Source organism: Delphinus delphis, chromosome 11, assembly GCF_949987515.2.
Source record: "Delphinus delphis chromosome 11, mDelDel1.2, whole genome shotgun sequence".
Taxonomy (NCBI): domain Eukaryota; kingdom Metazoa; phylum Chordata; class Mammalia; order Artiodactyla; family Delphinidae; genus Delphinus; species Delphinus delphis.
The window spans coordinates 99,016,744-99,029,558 of NC_082693.1; the positions used below are offsets into that span (position 1 = coordinate 99,016,744).

General features: G+C 61.0%; 1 protein-coding gene across 5 annotated transcripts in view; it reads left to right on the forward strand.

Moving 5' to 3' along the window:
* The window catches only part of GRAMD4 (GRAM domain containing 4), a 78,920-nt gene that overhangs the window by 7,495 nt on the left and 58,610 nt on the right, over window positions 1-12,815 (forward strand). Inside the window, exon 1 of one of the 5 annotated variants that reach the window (XM_060025835.2) lies at window positions 2,693-2,765. The exons of the other annotated variants lie outside the window; for them this stretch is intronic. The gene's annotated coding sequence lies outside the window, so the exon portion shown is untranslated. Of the gene's footprint in view, window positions 1-2,692; window positions 2,766-12,815 lie in introns of those variants that run through there. 5 annotated transcript variants of the gene reach the window in all.

Sequence of the window (12,815 nt, forward strand, 5' to 3'; positions counted from 1 at the left end):
CACTTTCCTTATTCCGTTGGTCAGACTGTTCCAGCCTTGGCCGCTGGGAGCTCGTTCAGGGGGTTCCTGAGTTCAGTTGACGTGCCCCTGTCACGTGGGGTGATGTGGACGCATCCTCACTTCCTGGCACTGTGGGTGGTCCCAGCCCTAGAATCAGCCAGTTCTCCCAGGAGCCTGGTTCCTTTTACTGGAGTATGGTTATAGAAACCAAGATCTGGGCGCTGGGTGTGCTCGTGGCTGCTGGGGTCTCATTGCTCTGGGCCCGCTCTGCCGGCAGAGCAGAAATGCACACTGTGGATGTGCACACGTCTGTAAGTACTTCTGTGTGTAACCGTCTGTGTTAATACATTAATATATCAAGTGAGATGTGAGTTCATCCTAGCGATATAACCTATGGTCCTTACCGTGTGTATATAACCTGTATATAACTATATACAGGGTGACTATATAATCTATAGTCCGTATTGCGCCCCTCGCTGATCGGTTTCCATTCCAGCAGTGGGAAACTGGGCTTCCCCCATTTGCCATCGTTTACTTGATCGTTCAGTTCCAGTGTAGCTGCAGAGTAGGATCAGACTGTTACCCCCGCCCCCTGGGAAGTGGCTTCATGGGCCAGAGTGCTGTGTGCCTGTGTGGCTCCTTCTTACTCCCCTGGGTTCATGCTGTGCTGTTGGGACGGGCGCTGATAGGTGTTCTCTGCACGGGCCCTGCAGGGGCTGGGGGGGCCGCTGCCTCCCTGAGAAGGTCTGTGACCTGCAAGGAGAGAAGAAGAGAACTGGGGGACTCCTCGCTGTGCCTGGTCACCCCAGGCCTGTGGGGATGGGCACAGACATGGCATCCCTTTGAAATTTGAAAGCGGGGCTGGCTTTGAACACACCCTGGAGGCCCAGCCTCGGCGGCAAGAGGAGGAGGGCTGCTGGCGGGACCCTTTGGAGCTCAGACGCACCTTTGACTCAGATCCTGGCCCGTGAGTTCCCTGACCTCCTCGGAACTCGCACTGCAGCGGGGAGGGGCAGCTCCGACCATGGTTCTTTGGAGCAGGGCTGGAGGCCGGAGGCCGGGCTCCTTTCTGGAAAGGAGAGAACTGGGCGAGTTCTGCTCTGGTTCACTCGGGGCCCCATGCCGGCTCCCGTTTCTGTCCGCATGTGTGTGGGGTCTGGCGGGGGGAGGGCTTCAGCTGGAGGCTTCAGAGCAGGTGGGACAGGGAGAGGCAGCAAGGTGCCCACCGTTTTAGGGCCGAGTTGGTGGGCAGGGGCGGGCACCCTGGACCCAGGGCCGAGGAGACCTGAGAGCAGGCACGGGCAGGGCTTTGCGGGGTTTGTGCTTCAGAGGAAAGCGGCGGCCACCTGGGCGGGCTTGGAAGACGCCTGGAACCGTGGTTGTCCCTTCGTGCTCCTGCCCTTTTGAGATAAGATGGGGGGGAGGGTCAGCGGACGGGACACCGGCTGGGCCTCAGCGGCTGGTCCAGCGCCTGGGTTCCTGTGTGCCGTGTGTCGTGGGCCAGGTTCCGGGTTTCTGAGGGTGGCACCCACGATGGCTGTCGCTTTGAGTGGCCCACAGGTGATGGAGCAGCGGCGGGAGCTGCCATGCTGACCGCACCGCCTCTGTGCCTGTGAGGAGGTGCCGTGTACACTGTGCCGTCTACACTCGTGGGGAGGTTCTGTTCACACGGTACTGTCTACACGTGTGGGTCACCATGCTGCCCTCCCTGGGACCGGCTGGGGCTGGCGTGGGCTCAGTTTATCGAAGGTCATCTCCTGTCCAGGACTCCTGGAGGCCCAGCTGGCGTGTGGCCCACCTCTGCTGGGGCAGGACTGGGCTCTGGGCCGCGCTGGGGGAGCCATGGGACACGTGGCTGGCTGTCCTGCCCCAGCTCAGGCTTTCGGCCGGGCATCCTGAAAGCCCTCGTCTCCCTGCTGTGGGGCTGGGGCCTCACTGAGGTGGTACCCCGTCTCCCCTGGTCCTGTGAGGGGAGCCCCAAGGAAGCGGGGGTGGGGGTGGGTGGGCCTTCCTGGGAGTGAGGCTCACCTGCCCTGTTGGAGGCCACCTGCCGGCCGGGTCTCCTTGCGCGCCCTGACCCCCCCCCGACTGGGTGGCCCCCACCCCAGGTCCTTGCTGTGCCACAGCCGTCCCTCCTGCTTTCTGGGTTGATATTTGAGGGTCTGCTGGGTCCCCGTGACGGCCGCAGACAGCTGCTGGGAGATGCTTGCCTGGAGATGAGCTTCCCCGTCTCTGGTTGCAGAGCTTCGGGGTGACGGGGATCGCCATCCGGGGCAGGGTCTCTATGGTGCGGGTGGCCGTGCTGCACTGCTGGGCTGAGCCCCGTCTAACCAGTGATGGCCCGGGGGGCAGGGAGTGGGGAGTGCTGCGGCCTAGACGGCTTCAGACGGGGCAGAGCCAGGAAGATGCGTGTCAGTGGTGGCCTCCGGCGGGAGTTTGGCGTCTAAAACTCCGAAGCAACTTGAGTCGTTGAGAAAACACACAAACCCTCAGTATCACCAGAATCTCCCTCTTAGAAGAACCGGATCATAACACCCCGCCCACGGGGTGGCCGCACAGTCCACACGCTGACGGTCGTGTCTCATCTTCCAGCCACTGCTGAGAAGCCAGCGAGGTGTGTGAATCATCTCGCAGGTGCCGTGTTCCAGAGGCGGAGCTGCCCCAAGTGACGCTGCCCCTTGTCTCTGCAGGCTGAGCCTTGCTGTGCGCTCCTCCCAGACCCCCCGGGCACGTCCTTGGGGTCCTTTGCTGGCTTCAGCGTCCAGGTCAGATGTCCAGGGACTGGTGTCCGCAGCCCTTTCCCTAGTCCATCCAGAGAGGAAGGTCAGGAACGAGACAGGTGGGCTGGACAGGAGGCCTCCCTGAGGACCTGTGGCCGATGCTGCCTGCGGAGGGTGGTCAGCGGTGGCGTGCCCCCAGGCCCTGCCCGGCCCTGTCCTGTTGGGCGAGCCCGTCGCAAGCGTGCTGAGCCCATCCTGGATTAGGAGGAAAAGCGGTGTTTTGTTCCACAGCCCCGGCGTAAGAAAGCCGGGGGATGTGTGGATACGTCAGCCCCTCAGAGTGGAGGGCGGTGGGGGGGGGCGGGTAGGTCTGGAGGGGAGGGGTGGCAACGGGGACCCAAGGAAGCTGGACCTGGAATAGAATTTAAAGGAGTGAGGGTCACTGGCGGTCATCCTCCTTAGCGCCCAGCCTGCCCCGCGGTGGAGGCTGCAGATGTGTGACTTCTCTGCTGCCGAGCACATTTGGGGGAGAGGAAGTGAAATATGAGTCAGCAGGCAGAGAGCCCTGGGCACGAGGGCGGGAGGGCGGCGGAGCTGCTGGCCCACAGACAGGAGGGGAGGCAGGGCTGGAGGAGCCAGCCTGTCCCCGCTGCTCCCGCCCTGGCAGCCTGTGTCCCTCCTGGGAGGGCCTGGGGCAAGGCGGTGGGCTGTCACATTCTAAGCTGGACATCTAGGATTGTGACTCCCAGGGTGGGCGGGCCCCCGGGACACAAGCCCCTGCGACCCTCATCTGCGGGCAGGTGGGGAGGGCGGAAGGAGGGAGTGGGGGAGGGAGCAGGGCTGGGAATCCTCATGACCTAGCAGGACACCTGGGGGAAGGCGTGCTGGCAGCGGCAGGAAGGGAGGTTGAGGTCCCGCTCTGCCTGCCTTGGTGAGAGGCCGGCCGGACAGGTTCTCTGCAGGCTGGGGTTTGTGCTGCTGTGTGCGGGCGGGCGGGCTGGAAGCAGGAAAAGGAGACCTGGCCTCTCGCCAGCCACTGTCTAAGCTTTGGAACGGCCTCCCACCCGATGTGGCCGCCTCTGCGTTCGGAGAATTGGCCATCTTGAGATGCGCCCGGGATGGGGAAGGGAGGTAAGCCCTGGATGTCGGGGACCCTGCCTCACATGGCCCACGAGGACAGTGTGGTGGGCCTGGGCTGGTTGGGGGACATGGGAGGGCTGTCTGAGGATGCCCCTGGGAGAGGATGAGCCCAGTTGCTGGTATCTAGACACTTCTGGGCGCCAGGGGATGTACGTGGGTGGCTGCCACCCCGGAAAGGGCCACCTTGTCCCCACTTTGCAGGTGAGCAAGTGGGAGTCGGGGGGTGGGGGGACCCAGTAAGTAAGTGGCTGGCAGCTCGCTGCTTGCAGGGCCCACACCCTTGTCCATGGCCCACCTGCCCTCTCGTCGGGTTTATTTAAGTGTTTTCAGAGGTCAAAGCTGTCGTCCCTGATACGCGCCTGGGGGCCTCACGTGGCCCCTTAACCTTTGTGCCAGGCCCACTCCTCAGGGCTCTGGGTGGCCCACCCCCTCCATGTGTGTGCCCGAGGGCCTCACCACCTCCCGCACCCCTCAGGGAGGCTGTTCTCAACACCCGGGTTCTACGGTTGCACATGCCAGACCCCCTGAGCCCCTTACCCGGCCCCGCCGCCTGGCATGTAGTGTGTGGGGATGGGTCTCCCGCACTAGACCCTGAGCCCCTTGAGGGCAGGCCTGGGCCAGTGAGGCTGGGTGATTCCAAAGGTCACTGTCACCCACCTACTGTGGCCTGGGTAGCTGAGCCACTGGCAGTCAGCAGGGCCTTGAGGTGTCTCCACCGCCCTTGGTGGCCTGCAAGGCCTCGGGCCCTTGGTTCCTTCCCAAGGCAGGCGAGACTGAGCAGGGGACTGGCTCGCGCAGCTCTCGGGGCACCGGGACCACCCCCCACCCTGTCTTGGGAGGCCTGTCCCATGCCTTTCTGTCCGCCATGTGTGTCTCTCCAGGAGCTGCGGGCACCTCCGGAGAGCTGAGAAGGCCGCTGGGGGGTGGGGGACTCCTTAACCCCCAGGGGAGGTGACCCTGGGGGGCTGGGACATCATTGTCACTGTGTATGTGACCCAGGCCCGGGGTTGCCGATGCGGATGCCGGTCGGTGGGATGCCGGTCGGTGGGCGTCAGCTGTTGCTCAGGACTGGCCTGGCTGAGGCAGCTTGATGGGGGAGGGGAGGGAGAAACAAGCGCGGGCCAGCTGCGGGGGAGAGGCCTGGATCCTGGGGGCAGGGGCGGGAGAGGTTGGAAGGGCGCACCCGCAGCGTCTGTGTGAGGACAGCCGAGGATGATGGTGAGGCTTCCGGTTTATTTTTTTATTTATATTTTTTTACTTTTTGGCTGCACTGCGCGTGGCACTTGGGATCTTAGTTCCCCGACCAGGGATCGAACCCATGCCCCCTGCAGTGGAAGCTCGGAGTCTTAACCATTGGGTCACTGGGGAAGTCCCGCGAGGCTTCCAGTTTAGAAAAGCGGCTGGAGAAGGCAGGGGCCTGGAACGGGAGCCGGGTGCCTGGAGCTGACGGGCCTGGGCAGGTGACTGCTTCCCTGGCATGTCCTCCCTCATCCAGGGCCAACGTGGCCGTGAAATCCCTCTTCCTCGTGCGTTCTCCGATTCAGGACTTAACTGCTGCTGCGTCAGCAAATGGACTGTGGTTTGACTCCACGTTTTCCAAAGCTAAGCAGGGCCCAGGCTGACGTCCCTGGTTAGGTCCCCCACAAGTCCCGAGTTCCCTCCCCCCACCCGCCCCTGCAGCCGACAGTTAGCCATGGCCATGGAGGGATGGGGAGGGCCCGTTGGCATCGACCGGACAGTGTAACCGTGGGCTCCGTGAGGGCCGACAGGGACCGTCTCACTCGTTCCCGTGGTGCCCAGCGCTTGGCCTAAGGCATCGGAGCGTGTTTGAGGGAAGCCCGCTGATGCCCGTCCCCTGAGGCCCAGCGCCATTTCTCCCCCGCCCCCCCCCCCGACTTGAGTTGACCGTCCATCTCCTTTTAAGTTTCGCAGGTGTGTATCTTTGATAGCTGACCGCTTAATTGTGTGATTAAAAATAGTGAAGCGAGTGTTTGCACCGCGTGGTAGTGAGGATGCAGAGCCCCAGCCTCACGCTAAGTGGGTCACTCCCAGCGGGGGGCGGGCTGGGTTCTGTTTCTCTCCTGAGTGTTTTCGCTCTTCGCTTGGATCGGATCGGACCAGGGAGGAGCTGCATCGTCCTACACCAGCAGGAGACTCGAGTTCAAAGCAGCTTTCCATCCTGAGAGTCTTTGCATTCCACCGCTTATGTTTATGGGGACCAGTCCTCCACTGGCTTTTATAAACCCGCTCTCCCAGGATGTGGCCGGCACCACGGAGGGTGCTGCTGGCCTCCTGCCTGTTGCCTGTTGCTGGTTCTGCATATAGAGGCTGGCCCTGCTGGGCTAAGTTTAAAACTCTTGGCAATAAGGGCTTCCCCGGTGGTGCAGTGGTTGAGAGTCCGCCTGCTGATGCGGGGGACGCGGGTTCGTGCCCCGGTCCGGGAAGATCCCACATGCCGCGGAGCGGCTGGGCCCGTAAGCCATGGCCGCGGAGCCTGCGCGTCCGGAGCCTGTGCCCCGCAACGGGAGAGCCATGGCCGCTGAGCCTGCGCGTCCGGAGCCTGTGCCCCGCAACGGGAGAGGCCACAACAGTGAGAGGCCCGCGTACCGCAAAAAAAAAAAAAAAAAAACCTCTTGGCAATAAAGAGGGCCTATTATGACCTATTTATCAAGTGTTTCAGAATCACTTGCATGAATATTTTGTCCTAAATTCTGTATAATTAGAAGATATAAACCCTACTCTGGGATTATTTTTGTGCACCAACATAACCTAAATTAGAACTCTCTCCATGTAGGTTTTTAAAAAAGAAATCATTGGGACAAAAAAACATAAAGGAATTGATTTTATCTTCACTGTTCTCAAATGCTTGAAAATACTGTTTCTGCCGAAGAAACCTGGAAACCTTGTTGACTGATTTGCAGACCCTTTCCCTTCACCAAGAGCAGAAGGTCAGTCTTTTGGAACAGATGTTTGAAGCGTCCCCATGAGTTCTGACTTGAGGCGGGGGAGCCGTGGCTGGGTTTCCACCTGCCAGCTCTCTCCCCTCAACCTCGGGTTCAGCCAGAAGCTTCACCCCAGGTGTGCCCGGTTGTGTGCGCTCTTCACGCAAGGCCTTCAGACGGATGCAGAGGAGGGATCTGTGGCCCTTGTCCATTTAGCAGATGTTCTTGGGGCTTCTTAGCTGCTGGGCCGCCGCATGCGGAGGGCAGGTTGCTAGACGCCAGCAGTGCCCCTTAGAGGAACATCCCTGGGCGGGGAGGCAGATGTGGGGCTGGCGCCGCCCTACGTGGCCGAGTTTCTGGAGCAGCATATATGGGCTTGGAGCAGACTTTTAAGGGGAGACTTACGGGCTGAATCTTGTTTTTTTCATATTTTTGGACCTCAGGTGCAACGAATTGGAGAAGCCATAGTCCTTGGGTCATGGTATGCAGCCTTCACTGGTCCTGCAGGAGCCTCTTTTCTGTTTAGTTACTTATTTTTTTTTAAAAAAATTATTTATTTATTTATGGCTGCGTTGGGTCTTTGTTGCTGCGCACGGGCTTTCTCTAGTTGTGGCGAGCGGGGGCTACTCTTTGTTGCGGTGCACGGGCTTCTCATCGCGGTGGCTTCTCTTGTGGAGCACAGGCTCTAGGCACGTGGGCTTCAGTAGTTGGGACACGCGGGCTCGGTAGTTGTGGCTCGCAGGCTCTAGAGTGCAGGCTCAGTAGTTGTGGTGCATGGGCTTAGTCGCTCTGCGGCATGTGGGATCTTCCCGGACCAGGGTTCAAACCCGTGTCCCCTGCGTTGGCAGGTGGATTCTTAACCACTGTGCCACCAGGGAAGTCCTGTTTAGTTATTTTTAATGTAACAGGCACCCTCGAGTTCACCTCCGAAGCACAAGCTGGGGCCTTGCCTATCACCCCCATCACTGAGCCCAAGATCTCAGCTGTGCGCCCCTAGCCTCCGTGCCCATGATCACCAGCTCCAGCTCCCTCGTTTCCTCATGTGCCTTCCTCGGGCCGACAGCCCGCTGTCTCAGTACTGCTGCTTCATCCCTGGGGTCTGACTGGTCCCTGGAGGGTCCTGCTCCCTGCCCTCTCCTTCTGATTGAATCTTGAAGGACTGGTGGACATGGTCTGGGCAGAGCAGGTGGGATGATGATATTAAAGAGCACTGAAGGCCAGAGCAGGTATGGAAGCACACGAGGGGCCAGGTGTGTTCAGGCATGTGTGGGGTGTAGGGGAGAGGCCAGAAGCAGCCAGAAGAGAGTGGCGGGGGTGTGTGAGTGGGGAGGCTCCCAGCCTCTTGGAGGTAGAGCCTCCCTGGGGGTGGTGAGGAACCTCTGGGGATCAGCCCAGGGAGGGCAGCTGTTTCCAGAGGTTTCAGGTGTAGAAATGGCCTGGGGAGGAGGTCAGGGCTGGTGGTAGAGGCTGGGGCTGCCCTGGTCCTGGGAGAGGAGGGGAAGGTTGTGGGCCCTGCACACCTGGCCTCGTTGGGGTGTCACGGGGGCCTGAGGGGCCGTCAAGAGGCAAAGCTTCCAGGGAAGCGCGTCCTCGCCCCCGCCCGGTGGGGCCCACAAAGCAAGCGCAGAGGGATGTGCCCTTCAGCCCAGAGATGCCTACGCAGGTGTGTTGCCTGCACCTGGGGACTGAGGCGGCAGGTGCAGAGGGCACGTTTGCAAGTGTCAGGGTAGGTGCAGGACGAGGCAAAGAGGGTTCCAGGACAGCGTGAGTGGTGATCTGGGGGACCGGCCACTGGGACAGGGCTTTCATGTGGTTGCTTTGGGGGGGATGTGTGTCTCTTCTGACTCCGGTGTCCTGGGCTATGGTTCTGCCTTTAGTGAAGGGTTTCCCACCACTGATGCTCATCTTGCGGCGGGGCCGGTCGGTGCTGCCTGCCTTTCTGGGAAGGGAGGTGATGCCCAGGGCGATCCGGGTCTGGTGGAGGCGCCGGGGTCCCAGAGTGGGGAACCTGAGAGGAAAACCAGCTCCCGTCAGGAGGCTCAGCCGCTGGCACGGCCATGGAGGCCCCTCTTCCCGCCTCCGCCCCCCGCCCCCTCCCTGTGTCCACCCCCCAGCCCGAGCCACCCAGGCAGTCGCCAGGGGAGCAGCTCTTCTGGCTGACTGTCCCCTGTGCCATGGGGGGTCCCCTGCCCCTGTGCAGAGAGAACCCCCAGCCCGCACTGCCCAGGCAGGCGCCGCCCTGCCCGACGGGGGTGAGGGGTGATTGGCCACTTGCCCACAGCCAGCAGCCATTAAATCCTCTGCCCCGTTTTCGAGCTCGTGGCGGGGGAGGGGAGGAGGGGATAGCCTGGGACCTCCCAGCCGGGAAGGCCTCGGCCACTCCCGCGCCCTTTGTGCCCAGCCGAAGTCCCAGGTGGATGGACTCGAGGGAAAGGCCCTTTGTGGAGTTGGTGGGGATCCTGTGTGCGCAGGTCCAGCGCTCCGAGGGGAGGTCGGGGGCCGGGTAGCTGCAGTTTCCCCTCTGCTACTTCTCCCTGGCCTGGCCAGGAGGCCCCCGGGTGCCCGGCCCAGCTCCCCAGGAAGAGACACGGGCTCGGAGTCTTACCTGTTACATCGGGTGATGAGGCCAGAGCTGCCGCTTGCACAGGAGTGAGTGCGATGGGGTGACGGACGTCGGGGCGGCCTTGCCTGCAGGGTCGTGGGCCACCTGCCACAGCACGTGTGTGGTAACTGAGGGAGCCTCCCCCCTCTCCGTTGGGGGTGCAGCCGGGCCTTCGGGGCCGTGGGGGGGGTGCTTGGCCGGGGCTTCCGGGTTCTCCCTCACTTCTCCGCTGAGCCAGTTGATGGAATTTTGTTCCCTTTTGGAGTTGGGAGGTTGGGCCCCATGGGCGGCATTGCTTTGTCATCTCTGGGCCCTTTCCACTGTCACTGAGGCCTCCTGATGCTGCAGGATGGGCTCAGCTACCTCCCTGGGGTGGGACTGGAAACCACCCTTCTCAGTGTTGCCAACCTGTTTATCTGGTTACGCCAGGTCTGCACGCCTGCTTTCGAAGGGTCCTGCCCTCCCCTGGGAATCCAGGGCCAGACCCTGGGGCCCCTTGGCTGTGGACCAGGAGGGGCTCCAGCAGGCGCGCAGACGGAGAGGGTTCCTTTGATGCTCTTGGTGTGCTGATCCTGGCAGGAGACCTGCGCAGGCAGAGCTCTGTGACGGTTTGTTTCCGTGGGATGTTGGGTTTTCCCAAAGAGAGGTGCTCTGGAGCCTCTGCCGCGTGTGGGAGCGGGGTGGTGCGCTGAGCTGGGCCCTGGCTTCCGTCTGGAGGAAGCCCACTGAGTGAGCTCTCGGGGTTTCAGGTGGTTCCTGGCAGGGTTTTAATGAGGACGAAGACAAGTCCAGCTTTATTTGCAGGTTATAGTTCTCAGGGCAAGTTTATATGAAATGTAGGTTTTTATCCATTTTATCAGCTTTCACAGCTTGTTTTTCTGGTGCAGTGGAACGTGGAACGTTCTCATGAGTTATGGTTTTTAGTTCATTAAGGGTTTGGCAGTGACTGTTTTTATGGTCAGACTTGGATGAAAGTTCTAGCGAGATGCTTGGTTCTCTTCTGCTCTGGTAAGTGGGGACTAGGGACATGGGCGTGGGGGGTCTGTATCTTGCCCATTGGTTTTTGTTGCCTGACGATTCTCATCAGACAAGGAAGAGAACCTTGTTTGCAGTGCATCCTGACAGGAGACCCTGTTAAGTGTCCCTCCCCTATCCTTTTTTTTAAAAAAATTATTTATTTAATTTATTTATTTTGGGCTGCATTGGGTCTTTGTTGCTGTGCGCGGGCTTTCCCTAGTTGCAGTGAGCGGGGGCTACTCTTCTTTGCAGTGCGCGGGCTTCTCATTGCGGTGGCTTCTCTTGTGGAGCACAGGCTCTAGGTGCATGGGCTCAGTGGTTGTGGCATGTGAGCTCAGTAGTTATGGCTCGCGGGCTGTAGAGCGCAGGCTCAGTAGTTGTGGCTCATAGGCTTAGCTGCCTCACGACATGTGGGATCTTCCCAGACCAGGGCTTGAACCTGTGTCCCCTGCGTTGGCAGGTGGATTCTTAACCACTGCACCACCAGGGAAGCCCTCCCCCCCCCCCGCCCCCCTTTCTTAAGATGAAATGCTGGTTTGGGTCTGATTTGCTGTGCTTTGCTGAGGCTGGATTCAGGCTGCTCGGGGTGGGGCCAGGTTGTGGGGTTCTGGTTAGCTGAGCTGCAGGGGGACAGCCTGGGGGGAGGAGCCTGTCCAGAAGGCCACACCCTCAACTGTAAGGTGGGAGGGGGTGGGAAGGGGTGGCTGGGGAGACCCTGTGGTCCAATGTGGGGGGGGAGCAGCACAGTGCTGTGCTCCTCTGAGGGGCAGGAATACCTGATGTCAGAAACAGGAGCTCCCCCTCCCCTCCCCTCCCCTCCCCTCTCCCTCCCCTCCCCCTTCTCCCCTCCCCCTCCCCCTCTCCCCTCTCCCCCTTCCCCTCCCCCTCCCCCTCTCCCCTCTCCCCCTTCCCCTCCCCTCCCCCTCTCTCCTCTCCCCTCCCCCTCTCCCCCTCCCCCTCTCCCCCTCCCCCTCTCCCCCTCCCCCTCTCCCCCTCCCCCTCTCCCCTCCCTCCCCTCTCCCCTCCCTCCCCTCTCCCCTCCCCTCCCCTCCCCTCCCCCTCCCCTCCCCTCCCCCTCCCCTCCCCTCCCCCTCCCCCCTCCCCAGCCAGCACAGGAGGTGAGGACTGAGCAGGCTTTGTGTGGGCCCCATGTCCTTATCAGCTGTGGGGGCTATGCTATTCCAGGCCTGGACTGAAAGGAGAGGAGTGAATGGGCCAGAGGCCTGAGCCCAGGGAGATGTGTCCCGGGAAGGTGAGACCGCTCTCACCTGAAGGCTGGTGGGGAGGGTCTGCTGTGAGCTGGGGGGTGGGGGTCACTGGTGGCCCAGTGCTCTGCAGCCCCCGGGGGTGGTGGGTGTGTTGGACAGGAAGAGGGTCCCGGGGACTGTGATGGACAGTGTGGGGATGGAGCTGGCTGAGGTGTGGGGTCCAGTGGGGATGTCTGGAGACGCAGCGGGTCCCCAGCGCACGGGGAGTGGATTGTTGGGACCTGCGGCAGCAGGTGGGGCTGGGGATGTTCCTGCGCCTGTGTGCGTTGGTAGCTGCGTCATTAATTATGTAGGACGCAGACGGCCATTGGCTTTTCAGATTGTGAGCCGTTATTTTCATGGTTGTGCTTGAGGTTATTCATTTTTTTTAAGAGTTTATGTCACCTAATGCTGTAACCTGCACTTAACGTGTTCGCTCAGTTCTCTGGAAGATGGGGATGAAAACGTTTCCACAGATCAGCCACCTAAAGCATCATAGCCACACAGGCTGATGGATTCTGCCACGATTGTTCCCCGAAGCAAGTGCGCGCTTTGCTTTAATTACCTTTGTGGAAGAGTGGCTGTCCGAAGGCTCTCCCCACGTGGGGACTCCTCTGGAGACTGACTGAGGAGAATCCCAGGTGCATCTTGCTACCAGCGGTGCTTTCTCCCCAGGGAATAGCCAATAAAGTAGATGATTGCAAATCTCATCTTACTTTTAAGGCACCAGCACGGCTTGCTGTTTGCAGAACGATTTGTCACAGGGTCCTGCGGAGAGAGGAGCCCTTTGGCCACAAAATTATTCTTTCCAGAGCATCTGTTTTGGAAATGGACTATTTTACGCCTTGATTTCTCCAGGCCGGCAGTGCCTGTGATCTCGAGAACGCTGCCACCGGCTTGTAACCCTTCCCACAGGTGTCACCTGAGTGCTGGCAGTCTCCTGTTCTCCTAGCGGCAGGATGTCAGGTCACTGTGAGGCTCTCCCCCAAGGGCAGGATGGCTCGGGCCCTCACACCCCCATCGGCCGTGCCCTCTCCTGGTGCTGGGCCTCCAGTCCACGGCCCTCCACCTCCACTGAGGAGGCCAGGCCGGGGCGTGGTGCGGGTGAGAGCCCTGGGCTGCTCTGCGCGGCACACTGGGGACCGTG